We start from the raw sequence: 16,397 nt of genomic DNA, 5'->3' as shown, positions 1-16,397 counted from the left end.
CTGTTTGGGGTGGCACAGCCTTCCCCAGCCTATAATACCCGCCGCCCATGTCAGAAGCACTGTTCATGTGGAAACCACAGTCTTCAATCTAATCCTGACAAAAAAGCCTTCCTATTCCCATTCTTCCTTTGACGCATGAGTCACAAGGGCAATAAATGGAGAAGCTGGGATGTGAAATGGTAATAGCTCTTCAAAGGTAGTCAGCAATAGTAGATTGTCCCTGGATGGTTTGGTTGGTTCAATTCGCTTGGGAGGACTCACCTTCACTTCATTTTCGCTTTCTTTTTCCGTAAGATTTGTTAAACCCCTGGCAACTAGACTATTAGGAAGATATGGGGAAAATACCACTGGGCTGATTATGTTGGCATTTTTGCCTGTGGGAGCAAGAATGACAGTCTCTTTTTGTGCTTTAACATTTTCAATCTGCTGTTAATTCTGATGATGCTACTTCTCCTGCTCCCTTCCTTCCCTGTCCCCGTCCCCCGAGATATAATTGTGGAATCTAATAAAAGACCCGTAGGCTCAAGGACTGATCAGAGAAGAAAATGGCTTAGAGAGAAGCTGCCTCATTCTGTGATTGAGGGTCCCATACTGGGGGTAAACATGCAAAAGGAGAGGCGCACGTGGGTTCGCTGCCACCATTTTTCAAGCCAACAAAATAAAACAAAAAACCTGCCTTTGAACAAAAAGAACAGTTAGGGAGAAACCTTTAAATCTGTTTTGACAGCACATCTTCAAACTACCCTTTGAGTTAAAGGAAGACGAAATTAGATGTGGATTAACACATGAAAACTGGTCTAAAGCTCATTTTTTTCTATAGAGAATAAAAAAAATTGATGATTTGGCACAATTGGAAGGGTGGTCCAGATTTTTAAAGGTATTTGGGCAGGCGCATCATTTGTTATAGCACAAGGGGCAGCAGCCCCCTCCCCCACGTAGGTTTGGTCTCCTGCTAGACTTTTTATAGGTCTATGTGCTCCGTAATGGCTTCCACTTTTGGCCCCACCTTCCCCTCCGACTTTGCAGGATGTAATATACTCACATGTAATGCTCTGTATGCTGACACAAATTCCCTCCTCGCCCCCGCTGCATTTTTCTGAAATGATGACCCCATATTTAGGTGCCTAAAAGTGAAAATATGAGTCAAGTGGGATTTTCAAAAATACCTAGCACCCTAACTCCATTGCTTTTTAAAGACCTTTGCAAAATCTGGCACCAAGTACAAACACACAGAGAAGAATAAAATGGGGGTATTGTGCCCCTACAAGCCCCTCAGTGCCCACTGCCAAAGGACTCACTCTCAGTAACAGCAACGCCTGTTAGGGCTGACACAGTCACTACCCCTAATGCATTGCTGGACCCTGGTTTGGCTGAAAATCAGCAAACTCCAAGGGTGAGAAAATTGCCTTAGCCAAATGACTGCAGTCTGCGAAAGCTGTGGTTAGTCTCTTAGAAGCACATTATACTTTTATTTTATTTGTCACCATATCTGTTTCCACTAGCATTACTCCATATCACTTAATGTTCTGTTCTTCCTTAATAAACAGCCTTGGTTTTAGCATAAAGTCACCTCAGTGCTGTAATATTGAAGTGTGACTCCTCAGCTGATCAGCAGGCTGGTGTGTAATACATCTCTTTGGAGCCTGTGACCTGGGTAATTTCTGTATGTGTCCAGGAACAGGGGCTGGATACTGCAGAGGAAGGCTGTAGGAGGACTTTTGGGGATTGACGTGCACCTGACGGTTACCTGCAAGGCAAAATAAAGACTGAGAACATTGTTAGCAGATGGGAGCGCCAGGAAGCTGACACACAGTTGAGCTCCAGTAAGACCCTCTTTCACTGAGGAAGGGATAATAAGGTGATTCACAGTCCTGAACACTCCCAGATCATCGCAGTGATATTGATAGAACAGGATTTACACAGTTTGCTAGTTGGCTGAGGTTCTCACTTCAAGCACTGATCAATTGGATTTGTAAGAGATTCCCAAACAAACAAAGAAGCACAGAAAAAGTTATGGTTATTTTCTGTTTATTTCGGGAAAGGAAACAGAGCAAAGGAAAGCATAAGATAGATAGACCAGGAGCAAGGGCAGGATGAGCAAAGTATAGCAGAAAGCAGAAGAGTTATGTGCAGATCACTGCTTGCTTTCTACAGGAAAAAGGTCAGATGAGTTGAAAACCTTCTCATGGAATATGACAGGTGCCAGAAAAGGCAGCCAAGTTTCCCAAGGGGGCATGAGGCTGCAGTGCCAGGAGGAAACAGACCTGCAAAGCTAAAGCTGAATCCCGAATGGATACAGCTGGAGAGAGAAAAATTATAGCTAGAACCCCATTGGCTCAAATTAGAACAGGAAAAGATGGAAAAAGCAGACAAGGATCGTGAGCACCAGAAATGGGAAGCTGACTAGACAGCCAAAGAGAGGGAGGCAGAGAAACTGCAGCAAGAAGAAGCACACCAGAGAGCCCTGAAACTGGAGGACAGGAAGCGTGAGGAAGGGAAACACCAGCTCAAGATGCTGGAGATGAAGATACAAAACCCTCATGCAATAATCAGTTCTCACCAAAGAATATCTAGATGGGACAAATGGTGCCTTGTATACAGAGAGATGGATGGTACTGTACTGAAGAATATGTCACTACTTTTGAAAAACTTTGTGAATTACACAAGATTCCAGTGGTGAAGAGAGTCCCAAGCTAGTCTCAAAACTCACAGGTAAAGCACTGCAAATTTTTAATAAGAAGGAACTAGAAGAAGCTTTGCAATATTGTGCCTTTTAAAAAGCTGTGTTACAAAGGTTTGAAATCACCTCTGAGTTATATAGGTTAAAATTCAGAAACCTCAAAAATCATGATAAGATGAGTCATACAGAATAAGTATATGTAAGACGTATGATTTGATGAAAAAGTGGGGAAAGGAGTAGAGACTTATGACCAGTTATTTAACCGCTTTGCATAGGAACATTTTCTGAGAGTAGTCTCTTAAGAAATTAGAGCAGCTATTTGACATAAATCCCAGAGTGTACAGTGAGAGCAAGCCTAAGAGAGAAGGTTAGAAACCCAGAGTAAAGGGAGAGTCCCATTTTATCCTTGGGAAGAGGGAGGGCAGTTGAGAATCTAGGCACCCACCATCCCACAACCGATCCCCTCCTGGTAAACATAGTCACAGAAATCTATCACAGGAGGATGGTCCAAGAAAGAGTTTTTCATATGGCTCTGCTGAGCACATCAAAAGAGAGTGCTCTAATCAGAGCGAATCTAGGTTTACACCCCGTCCAGCACAGATTAATGCAGCTATCGTAAACAAACAATATAGGGTGGAGCATAAGCAGACCCTGATGAATGTTGTAAGTCTGACCCACTGGAGGTTGATTCTGAATTTATTAAACTTTCCAAAGTGAATGGCAAGGTATGCCAAGGTTAGAGAGATGCTGACACCCGGATTTCTGTGGTCAGAGAAAGCCTGGTTAGGGAAACTGACATGCTCCCTGGGGGAAATGGAAAACTCCATGCACTGGGAAAATCTAAAACTAACGTGCCTTTAGCTAAAGTACAGTTGGAGTGGGAAGGTCTAAAAAGCATCTGAAAGACTGGTGGGCTGGTGAGCATTCCAGCAGAGATGCTAATTGGTACTGGTAATTTGGTTGTGTCCAAAGATGTTAATAGAGTAACTCACAGTAAAAAAGGAATATAGCTTTTTGGTCCCAAAGGGGACTGTGAAAACAGAGAATCAGCTATGGGGGAAGGGTATGTTTCCATCCCCAGCTTAGCAGAGAGACAGAAGAAGTGTACCTCCAGGAATGGGAGGGGAGGAGTCACCTCCAATGCCTGAGACTGCTCTGAGGCAATTTTTTGTCTGCTGCCAGCTCTGACAGCCGAGAGCAGACACCTCTCTAGAAGATATAAGAGAAATGATTTCCAGGGGTACCCCCATTAAGTAAAACAGAGGAGGGTTTTTTGAAAAGGAGGGAGAAATGTACAGAGAAGCTCCTGTGGGGAAAAATAGAGGCCTTAGGAAGCCTTACAAGTAACTGATTGCTCCTGCTAAGTGTTTTGGGGAGGTAATGTTGTTAACCCATGACTATCCTTTTGTTGATTATTTGGTGTCAGAGAGGACGTATGAGATTAAAAAGTCATTTTTACTGGCCGAGTATTCAAAATGGGGTGAAGAAATACGGCAAGTCTTGTAACTCATGTCAGAAGTGGAAGAAGCCTGTAGGGCCCCCTAAAAGCTCTTCTTCACCCATTACCCATAATGAAAGATACATTTTTAGGGTAGCAATAGATATTGTTGGCCCAATGCTCTGGCCATCCCAGAGGGGAAAGAAATATATTTTGGTAGTAGTGGACTATACCAGTAGATATCCAGAGGCATCTATCTAATATAGAGGCTGACACAGTAGCAACAGCTCTATTCACTATTTTCAGCTGAGTAGGATTTCCTAGGGAGCTCTTATCAGATTGTGAATCAAATGTCATGTTCCCACTATTCAGTGATTTATGGAGGCTCTGTGAGGTAAAACAACTGAAGGCTGCTCAATATCACCCAGAGACAAATGGTTTAGTTGAAAGGTTTAAAAGGCACCGAAATCTATGTTGGGAAGTTATGCAAACTAGAGGGCATGTGACTGGGATGAAATGTTACTCTAGCTGTTATTTTCTCATAGGGAAGCTCCCCAAGAGTCCATAGGATTCACCCCATTTGATTTTTCTGTCTGGGAGCAAGGTGAGAGGGCTCCTGGATTTCATCAGGGAATCTTGGGAGGGTGGCCCTGAGGCAGAGTGGGAACCAGTAATTAATTATGTACAGAAGTTCAGAAAGGACCTAAGGCACACAATGGGAGCAGTTCAGACTAATCTCTCTGAGAGCCACAATACACAGAAAGCATGATAGGATCAAAATGCTTGTGGACGCTCCTTTGACGTGGGAAACACTTGGTCCAGTATTACTCCCTGTAAAAAGGCACAAAATGCAAATGTCATCGGAGGGGCCTCATGAAGTTGTGGAATGAGATAATGAGCTAACAGACCATGTACAGAAACCCCACAGAAAGGTTGCTCCACAGACTGTGCCTGTAAATAGGCTTAATGCCTATCACAATAAAGAAGCCATTGTAAATATGACTTGTGCTGAGAGGGATTCTGAGACAACACCCCCTCATTGATTTGATGGCTGAATGCCATGGTGAGTCATCACTTGAGACCACTGAGATATGTAAAGAGTTAACACACACTGAGAGGGCAGAAATGTTGCCTGTGCTGCAAAGCAACAAGCAGGTATTCTCTAGCATACCAAGTATGACTCATAAAATGGTCTGTAGGATTGACATGGTGGGACTTCAGCCTGCACATAATAGAGCTTACCACTAGCAAAGTGCAGGAGCAAATTTGTAAAGAGTATGCTGGCTATGGGGCTAATTGAAAGGTTTGACAGTTCCTTGTCCTCCCCTGTTGGTTTGGTTAATAAAAAAAGCTAAGAGTGTAAGGTTTTGTGTTTTGTGTTGACTACAGAAAACTTAATGCTGTCACAGTTCCTGATGCATATCCTAGGCCTAGAATCAATTATATGTAAGATATTTTAGGCAACACCAGATATCTCAGCACTCTGGAGCTGACTAAGTTATTGGCAAATCCCTTTAGACCTCAATACACAGAAGAAATCCACTTTTCTTACTGATAGGGGACTTTATGATTCAAAGTATTGCCTTTTGGTGCCCCTTTTCAGATGCCTGTTAATCAAGTGTTAAATGGATTACAAAACTGCACAAATTTATATCGACGCTATAACATTATTTAACAACTTTGGGTTGGATCACCCAGAAACACTTGGGGAGTGTACTGACAAAACTCAGATGCAGGTGTTAATGTAAAGGCATCTAATGTAAAATAGGAGCTGCTACATTCCTTATTTGCGACACTGGGTAGGGAGTGGCCAAATCTCTCCCGATCACCTAAAAGTGGAAATTATTGTTAACTTGACCTAGACCCCAAACTAAATAGCAAATCCAGTCTTTCATAGGCTTGGTTAACCATTACCACCAATGTGTGTATGGATTTGGTACTATTGTGTCTGAAACCACAGACTTGTGTAAAAAGGCAAACCCAAACAAAGTTGTGTGGATGAAGATTTGTCAAGAGCGTTTTGATAAGGTAAAGAAAATCTTGTCAGAAAACCCAGCCCAGTTCAGATTTTGACAAAAGGGTTGAACTATGTACGGATGCATCAGACAATGGTTTAAATGCAGTGTGGCTGCAGTCTGGAGAAAGTAACAGGACGCATCCCATTGCCTTCTTGCGTTAAAAACCTGACACCCACTGAACAGAACTACTCGGTCACAGAAAAAAGTGTATTAAGCCATTGTGTGGGCAGTCAGGCAGCTGAGGCCTTATCGTTTTAACAGAACACTCAGGGTTCTAACTGGCTGCTCTCCATTAATTTGGATGCACAGAATGAAAGTACCAGTTCCAAACTGCATCACTGGAGCATCACTCTTCAAGAATATGCCAAGGAAATTATGCATATTAAGGGAAAAGAAAATATAGTAGCAGACACTCTGTTCAGATAAGAGAGTTGTGCCGTTGCCCACAGATCAGCCACGGGCTGACCTTCTTGCATCATTGTAAGAGAAGAGGTCTGATCCTATGAGCCCCTTACCCACTAGCAAGGGTTCTCTATCATGGAACAGAAACTCCTACCAGGCCTGACAAACTCACTCCACCTAACGCATTGCTGTCATGGTATTTCTATATAAAGATTGTTGAGTATGGTATCAAAACTTGTATTGTACTGGTCATTGTAATCATTGTGAGATGTGTGTACAGATAATAATTAAGAAGTTGTATATGTACACTGAAAATATGCTTAAATCAAGCAAACCTGGCAGGGTTGATAAATAAGGTTTTGCTAGACAAAGGAATGGTGATTTACCTGTTTCCCTAGGTGTCTGATGTAAATTGAGCATGGTAAAAGTCAACACAAAGCAAGCTTGATTTGCACATTAAGTCAACAGGAAAAGCAAATTAACAGAGGGATGAGAAAAACAGCATGGACAGCATGGCATATGCATACCAGTGGGAAAGAAGAACTTTGTCTGGGGTACACTTCAAAAGAATACATTTTGCTGGATTATAAGAAGAAGTGGGGAGGAATCCTGTGGGCATCAATTTCGCTGAGGAACACTCTTGGCAGAGGGGAATGATTCATGAAAAGATTGGATCCTGATTTGACTGAAAATCAGAAAACTCTGAGGGTGAGAAAACTGCTTTAGCCAAACAACTGTAGCTTGCTCAAGCTATGGTTAGGCTTTTAGAAGTATGTTATACTTTTGTTTTATTCGTAACCATATCTGTTTCAACTAGCTTTAATACTTTGTTCTTTATTAATAAACTTAGTCTTGGTGTTAGTATAAAGTCACCTCAGTGCTGTAATATTAAAGTTGCGTGACTCCTCATCTGAATTAGAAGGCTGGTGTGTAATACATCTCTTTGGAGCCTGTGACCTTGGTAATTTCTGTGAGTGTCCAGTGGCAGGAGCTGGATACTGCAGAAGAAGGCTATAGGAGGAGGTTTGGAGATTGAAGTGCACCTGACGTTTACCTGCAAGGCAAAGTAAAGGCTGGCAAATCTTTTGAGGAGATTGTTTGGAAGGTTAATAGACTAGAGTGTCCAAGAGCTGACCCACAGTTTACCTTCAGTAAGACTCTCTCTTGCTGAGGCGGCGTAACAAGGTGACTCACAGTCCTGAGCTCCTGGAGAGAGCACCACAGGTATCCTTCTCTTTTGGTGATGGGTACATGTAATTTGATCATGGTCCTTGGGTCTCTTGGGTTTTTGTAGGTGTAGTCTCAGAAGGGCTCTTATGTGATGTGAATCTGCAATCCTTACACTGAGCTTTACTTATTTAGAAAAGTTTTTCAATTAAATGGGACTACTTGTGTCCTCTTCATAACACCAGTATAAGTAAGGGCTGTGGAGTGGGGTCCATTCTGATTTGGAGTCGTCTCTGTTTTTTAATAGAAAGCTAACTGGGGAAAGAGATCAGTGAAAAGTACTCCTATATAATTTATCAGGAGAACCAATGGTCTTGCGTCAGGGAGGATTATATTTCCATTTTTACTAGTAGGACACTTACCAGTAGGGGAAAAAGGTCACCTGCCCTCTTACGTTTGCTCTTGTGTTTTCAACCAGGGGCACTACAATTATAAAATGAATGCAAAAGACCTATTAAGTCAAATAATCTACCACTGCAGGATTGCTCCCTAGATATGAATACTGTATGCCATTTTTTAAAAACATGCTAATCACAAAAAGGAGTATTTGTGGCACCTTAGAGACTAACCAATTTATTTGAGCATAAGCTTTCGTGAGCTACAGATCACTTCATCGGATGCAGCAATGAAGTGGGCTGTAGCTCACGAAAGCTTATGCTCAAAGCTAAATTGGTTAGTCTCTAAGGTTCCACAAGTACTCCTTTTCTTTTTGCGAATACAGACTAACACGGCTGTTACTCTGAAACATGCTAATCACAGTTCTGCTCATCTTGTCCTATAGAAACTGTTCCTTCTCATAAAGGTCATTGTTCTAAAAAAAGTAGTGGATGATTACTTCCGAGAATGCTGAATATACTGTAGACCCCCTTGGTCACTGGTTTAAAACCACCCCATGCCCATATCACTGGAGAGTTGTTACTGGTTTGGTTGTGAAATGGGTTGGTGGTGTCAGCTGATCACCTAAGAGTCAGCATCACACTTTTCAGAGTAGCGGCCGTGTTAGTCTGTGTCTGCAAAAAGAACAGGAGTACTTGTGGCACCTTAGAGACTTACAAATTTATTTGAGCATAAGCTTTCGTGAGCTACAGCTCACTTCATCGGATCATCACACTTGACGCACAAATTGGCCCTCTTTTTGGAAGCTTTAGCATAAAGTTGCGATTGAAATGATTTAACTAGACTGCTGCCCTAATGGTAGTTATTCCAGAACAGGGTTAAAGCACATTTCAAGGTAGAGTGCATGGTGCTTTTCCACCCCACATAAGGGCAAGGCACAGAAGTAGTCCCTATGTTTGGAAGAGCACAGTGACTGCTTTCTCTTAGTGTCTCTAGTGATGCAAGTCACTCCAAAAGGACATGGGCCCATTTGACCTCCACACGTGCTCATGGAGCTGATTGAAACCACTGGCTCACCACCTAAGGGGATGGTGGTAAAGGTGCATTTCCCCAGCAGCACAATGGACAGACCCTTGGAATGGATGCGGGAAAGGCAGAGGAGACAGGCAGATTCTATCCCTTCAGTGCAGTGTCATAGATTCTAGTCTGAGGAGGGAGAGGCTGGTGGGACTGGGGTGTACGAAGCTCCTGAGAGAACTCCTTCCTTCACTAAATGTAGGGAACAGCCCTGAGTTCAGAGAATGCTCACAGGCTGCCTTTTCAGTCCTCTCAGGGCAAAGCGCTACCTGCACAACAAGAGCTGTGGGAAGGTCCAATATGGGAAAAGGCTGAGGCAGCAGGTGTGAGTAGCTGGCCAGACTGTGACTACCAGGAGGCAGCAGCCAGGAGCCTCTGATTGAGGAGCAAGGGGATTGGGGGTGAAAGAGTAAGCAGGAGGCATGTGACTGGGGAGGAGCAAAAGGGATTGGTAGAAGGAGCAGGAGATCTGGGAAGGGGGTGAAAAGAAGCAGAATGGAGGGAGGCTGCCTGTTCTTTTCCGGAGGAGGAAGAAAACACTTTTCTGGAGGAGGAAGGGAGACCAGAATCAGGCCCAATATTTACCACCTAATTTCACCCAGCTGTTTCTTATTATAATAATGTGTGTGGCTGAAAACTGTGGTAAGTGAGGCCCAGATCCTCAAAGGTATTTAGGGGCCTAACTCCCATTAAAAGCAATGGGACCTAGGCACCTAAAGATCTTCAAGAATCTGGGCATCAGATACTGCAGTGTGGTAGGTATTTGCAATCATAGGCACCAATTCTTTGGGTGCTCCAGGACTGGAGCACCCATGGAAAAAAGTTAGTGGGTACTTCGCACCCCCCGCAGCCAGCTCACCCACGCCCTTCCAGCGCCTCCTGCCTGCTGCAATCAGCTGTTCCGCAATGTGCAGGAGGCACTGGGGGTGGGGGAGGAGCTGGTATGGGGTGCATGCAGGGGAGAGGGTGGAACTGGGCAGGAAGAGACAGGGTGGGGGTGGAGCGGGGGGCGGGAAGAGGTGGGCAGGGGTAGGGATTTAGGGGAAGGGGTCAAGTGGGGGCAGAGAAGGGGGTTGAGCACTCGCGGGGGCCTGGGGGAAGCTGGCGCCTGTGTTTGCAAATTCAGAGTTTTTTTATGGTGGTCACTGTAGGTTTCTCAGTAGCCTTTTCTCACATACTGTGGGCCAGAACTTTTCCCCTCCAGCTTCTTTGTGTTGCCCTAATGGGGAAAACCCGCTGGTCATCCATTTTAAGATGGCTCTACACATCTCTTTCCAACTCCCAGTGCAAGGAGGTATGTTCAGTACCAAGTGAATAGCTTGGGATAGCTTGAGTGAGGGATGGATAGCTCAGTGATTTGAGTGTCGGCCTGCTTAAACCCAGGGTTGTGAGTTCAATCCTTGAGGGGGCCATTTAGGGATCTGGGGCAAAAATTGGAGATTAGTTCTGCTTTGAGCAGCGGGTTGGAGTAGAGTTGCAGCTAGCAAGAGATGTTAAGAGTAACAAGAAGGGTTTCTTCAGGTATGTTGGCAACAAGAAGAGAGTCAAGGAAAATGTGGGCCCCTTACTGAATGAGGGAGGCAACCTAGTGACAGAGGATGTGGAAAGAGCTAATGTACTCAATGCTTTTTTTGCCTCTGTCTTCATGAACAAAGTCAGCTCCCAGACTACTGCACTGGGCAGCACAGCATGGGGAGGAGGTGATTAGCCCTCTGTGAAGAAAGAAGTGGTTCGGGACTATTTAGAAAAGCTGAATGAGCACAAGTGCATGGGGCTGGATGCGCTGCATCCGAGAGTGCTAAAGGAGTTAGCGGATGTGATTGCAGAGCCATTGGCCATTATCTTTGAAAACTCATGGCCATCGGGGGAGGTCCTGGATGACTGGAAAAGGCTAATGTAGTGCCCATCTTTTAAAAAGGGAAGAAGGAGGATCCTGGGAACTACAGGCCAGTCAGCCTCACCTCAGTCCCTGGAAAAATCATGGAGCAGGTCCTCAAGGAATCAATTCTGAAGCACTTAGAGGGGAGGAAAATTATCAGAAACAGTCAGCATGGATTCACCAAGGGCAAGTCATGCCTGACTAATCTAATTGCCTTCTATGATGAGATAACTGGCTCTGTGGATGAGGGAAAAGCAGTGGACATGCTGTTCCTTGATTTTAGCAAAGCTTTTGACATGGTCTCCCACAGTATTCTTGCCAGTAAGTTAAAGAAGTATGGGCTGGATGAATGGACTATAAGGTGGATAGAAAGCTGGCTAGATTGTCGGGCTCAACGGGTAGTGATCAATGGCTCCATGTCTAGTTGGCAGCCGGTATCAAGTGGAGTGCCCAAAGGGTCGGTCCTCGGGCTGGTTTTGTTCAATATCTTCATTAATGGTCGGGAGGATGGTGTGGATTACACCCTCAGCAAGTTTGCAGGTGACACTAAACTGGGAGGAGAGGTAGATATGCTGCAGGGTAGGGATAGGATACAGAGGGCCCTAGACAAATTAGAGGATTGGGCCAAAAGAAATCTGATGAGGTTCAACAAGGACAAGTTCAGAGTCCTGCACTTAGGATGGAAGAATCCAATGCACCGCTACAGACCAGGGACCGAATGGCTAGGCAGCAGTTCTGCAGAAAAGGACCTAGGGGTGACAGTGGACAAGAAGCTGGATATGAGTCAACAGTGTGCCCTTGTTGCCAAGAAGGCCAATGGCATTTTGGGATGTATAAGTAGGGGCATTGCCAGCAGATCGAGGGACGTGATCGTTCCCCTCTATTCGACATTGGTGAGGCCTCATCTGGAGTACTGTGTCCAGTTTTGGGCCCCACACTACAAGAAGGATGTGGAAAAATTGGAAAGAGTCCAGTGAAGGGCAATAAAAATGATTAGGGGACTGGAAAACGTGACTTATGATGAGAGGCTGAGGGAACTGGGATTGTTTAGTCTGTGGAAGAGAAGAATGAGGGGGGATTTGATAGCTGCTTTCAACTACCTGAAAGGGGGTTCCAAAGAGGATGGCTCTAGACTGTTCTCAATGGTAGCAGATGACAGAACAAGGAGTAATGGTCTCAAGTTGCAGTGGAGGAGGTTTAGGTTGGATATTAGGAAAAACTTTTTCCCTAGGAGGGTGGTGAAGCACTGGAATGCTTTACCTAGGGAGGTGGTGTAATCTCCTTCCTTATAAGTTTTTAAGGTCAGGCTTGACAAAGCCCTGGCTGGGATGATTTAGTTGGGGATTGGTCCTGCTATGAGCGGGGGTTGGACTAGATGACCTCCTGAGGTTCCTTCTATGATTAGTCATGATAGTCTATGATTCTAAGTGTGCATGGCCAGAGCACTGCTGAGTTCTGCCAATCATCAGCTACCAGAGTTGCCCCTTAGGGTCTGCACAGTCTTGGGCAATTTAGAGCAGAAGAAAGGCAATAATGTCTAAATTTTAATTATATTTTTGAGTAGCTTATTCCTTATAATTGACCACTAAGGTACACAAAATTAATCTGAAATCAAACTGATGAACCTGTGAATGGTCATATGGTATAGTAAATGTGGGACCCTAAGTGCAAGCCTTATTCACATGACTAAACCTTACCTGTACAATTAGTACCACTTAAACAAATAGGGGCATTTGAATTACTTACATGTGTAAGGCTTCACAGGCTCAGATCCATCATCTACAACAGCAGGAATGGAAGCTCATTAACAAGTTCGAAATGCTTTGTTTGAGCAACTATACTAAATCTATCAGCAAGTGAGAATGATCTTTAACTTTTAAAAATATCAAATGCAATCAACATTCTTTCTTGAAAATGTTTTATGAATCCCTCACCTTTTTACAGATAGGCAGTATTTTCTTGGTGTTTAGTATTGATTGGGTGATTTTTAGATTAAGTGGGCAAATCCATCAAAATAAAAAGCTTTCAAAAAGGACACAGTGTGCTTTACAATATAGGTTCATGTATTAAAATGGTATTTTTATTGAATGTAGCTCAACTGCATACCTAGGACACATTCAGAAATCACAGCACCACATTGATAAAATTAATATAATGGTGAAATCTTAGTGGATCTTAAACATAAAAAAGAAGCTTACAAGAAGTGGAAGGTTGGACATATGACCAGGGAAGAGTATAAAAATATTGCTCGGGCATGTAGGAATGATATCAGGAGGGCCAAATCGCACCTGGAGCTGCAGCTAGCAAGAGATGTCAAGAGTAACAAGAAGGGTTTCTTCAGGTATGTTGGCAACAAGAAGAAAGCCAAGGAAAGTGTGGGCCCCTTACTGAATGAGGGAGGCAACCTAGTGACAGAGGATGTGGAAAAAGCTAATGTACTCAATGCTTTTTTTGCCTCTGTTTTCACTAACAAGATCAGCTCCCAGACTGCTGCGCTGGGCATCACAAAATGGGGAAGAGATGGCCAGCCCTCTGTGGAGATAGAGGTGGTTAGGGACTATTTAGAAAAGCTGGACGTGTACAAGTCCCTGGGGCCGGACGAGTTGCATCCGAGAGTGCTGAAGGAATTGGCGGCTGTGATTGCAGAGCCATTGGCCATTATCTTTGAAAACTCGTGGCGAACGGGGGAAGTCCCGGATAACTGGAAAAAGGCTAATGTAGTGCCAATCTTTAAAAAAGGGAAGAAGGAGGATCCAGGGAACTACAGGCCAGTCAGCCTCACCTCAGTCCCTGGAAAAATCATGGAGCAGGTCCTCAAAGAATCAATCCTGAAGCACTTGCATGAGAGGAAAGTGATCAGGAACAGCCAGCATGGATTCACCAAGGGAAGGTCATGCCTGACTAATCTAATTGCCTTCTATGATGAGATTACTGGTTCTGTGGATGAAGGGAAAGCAGTGGATGTATTGTTTCTTGACTTTAGCAAAGCTTTTGACACGGTCTCCCACAGTATTCTTGTCAGCAAGTTAAGGAAGTATGGGCTGGATGAATGCACTACAAGGTGGGTAGAAAGCTGGCTAGATTGTCGGGCTCAACGGGTAGTGATCAATGGCTCCATGTCTAGTTGGCAGCCGGTATCAAGTGGAGTGCCCCAAGGGTCGTCCTGGGGCCGGTTTTGTTCAATATCTTCATAAATGATCTGGAGGATGGTGTGGATTGCACTCTCAGCAAATTTGCGGATGATACTAAACTGGGAGGAGTGGTAGATACGCTGGAGGGGAGGGATAGGATACAGAAGGACCTAGACAAATTGGAGGATTGGGCCAAAAGAAATCTGATGAGGTTCAATAAGGATAAGTGCAGGGTCCTGCACTTAGGATGGAAGAATCCAATGCACCGCTACAGACTAGGGACCGAATGGCTAGGCAGCAGTTCTGCGGAAAAGGACCTAGGGGTGACAGTGGACGAGAAGCTGGATATGAGTCAGCAGTGTGCCCTGGTTGCCAAGAAGGCCAATGGCATTTTGGGATGTATAAGTAGCGGCATAGCGAGCAGATCGAGGGACGTGATCGTTCCCCTCTATTCGACATTGGTGAGGCCTCATCTGGAGTACTGTGTCCAGTTTTGGGCCCCACACTACAAGAAGGATGTGGATAAATTGGAAAGAGTCCAGCGAAGGGCAACAAAAATGATTAGGGGTCTAGAACACATGACTTATGAGGAGAGGCTGAGGGAGCTGGGATTGTTTAGCCTGCAGAAGAGAAGAATGAGGGGGGATTTGATAGCTGCTTTCAACTACCTGAAAGGGGGTTCCAAAGAGGATGGCTCTAGACTGTTCTCAATGGTAGCAGATGACAGAACAAGGAGTAATGGTCTCAAGTTGCAGTGGGGGAGGTTTAGATTGGATATTAGGAAAAACTTTTTCACTAAGAGGGTGGTGAAACACTGGAATGCGTTACCTAGGGAGGTGGTAGAATCTCCTTCCTTAGAGGTTTTTAAGGTCAGGCTTGACAAAGCCCTGGCTGGGATGATTTAACTGGGAATTGGTCCTGCTTCGAGCAGGGGGTTGGACTAGATGACCTTCAGGGGTCCCTTCCAACCCTGATATTCTATGATTCTATGAATTAGACAAATTTTGAAATAATTTTGTTCTAATTATTTATTTTATTATTTTTATGTTATGTAACCTTTGTATTGTGATAGCACATAAAGGCCGACCAGGTCAGGGACAACCTTGTACTAAGAGCTGTACAAATATATAGAAAATGACTCTCTCTTTTGCACATATCTTTGAAATCCCTTATCTATTTAGATATTTAAGTAACATGCTCAGTTTCTTTTTGAGTCAGCTCTACCAAAATATAGTGCAACTTATATTATTAGCACTCAAATTGGAAGACAGAGTTTATACGAGTATGAATCAATTTAAAGTATTCAACTTGTAGGCTTACATGAAATGACTTCATGGTACTGAGTATGTAACTATCTGCCACTAGTTGTGGTAGTGTGTTAATGTTAGTAAATATCACATTTGTTTTAAAGATAATGAAAAATGGAATTAGCCATCAAAAGCTGAAAAGTTAAACTAGAATCCTTTGTTAGGAGGTGAAAATGCCAGTTTTGTTTTCTGAGCAATGAATGGAAGACAATTTGAATCTTTTCTTTTCACCTGATAAGATTAAGAAGGAAAATGAAATCCTATGCAACTTTGTCCAGTGACACAGCTAGTTATTACTCTGAACCTTCATAAAGATACCATTGTGGATGTATAGCTGATATAGAAAGGCACAGTTCAAGCATGTTGTGTAGATGTTCATAACAATCAGCAGCAGCTAACACAGATGTGATGAAGTCTCTGATAAAAATAAATGATTTGTTTCATTACAGTAAACATTTTGTTGTAAAATGTAGTATTCGGAAAGCATGAATAACTCTGATATCTAAAATTCTTGTAGAAATAGAGATGAGGTAAAGGTAATACTTCCATGAGTACAAAAAACCTCCTTCTTCCAGAGGATTACCTATGGTAGTTTACAAATTACCCATAAAAATTCCAGTCAGGTATCTGGAACCTACATCTAATACCAACAAAACTCCCATTGAAATGACTCATGGAATCACTCACTTCAATTGCAGCTTCTGAGAGCACAAGAGGGAGAAAATGTCTTCATGACCTTTATAAGGATTCCACTATATTTATATACCATACTAATAATCATGTCAATGGAATTGGTACTACAGGCTGCAGAGTACCAACCGCTGTCTCCTCTCCTCAAACAAATGGGAAACAATAGTGAGCAGAGTGGTGTCCTAAGCAAAGTTAATGTCTGTCACCCTATC

The sequence above is a fragment of the Caretta caretta genome, chromosome 2 (genome assembly GCF_965140235.1).
Source record: "Caretta caretta isolate rCarCar2 chromosome 2, rCarCar1.hap1, whole genome shotgun sequence".
NCBI lineage: Eukaryota > Metazoa > Chordata > Testudines > Cheloniidae > Caretta > Caretta caretta.
Note: the sequence above shows the minus strand (reverse complement) of the source record.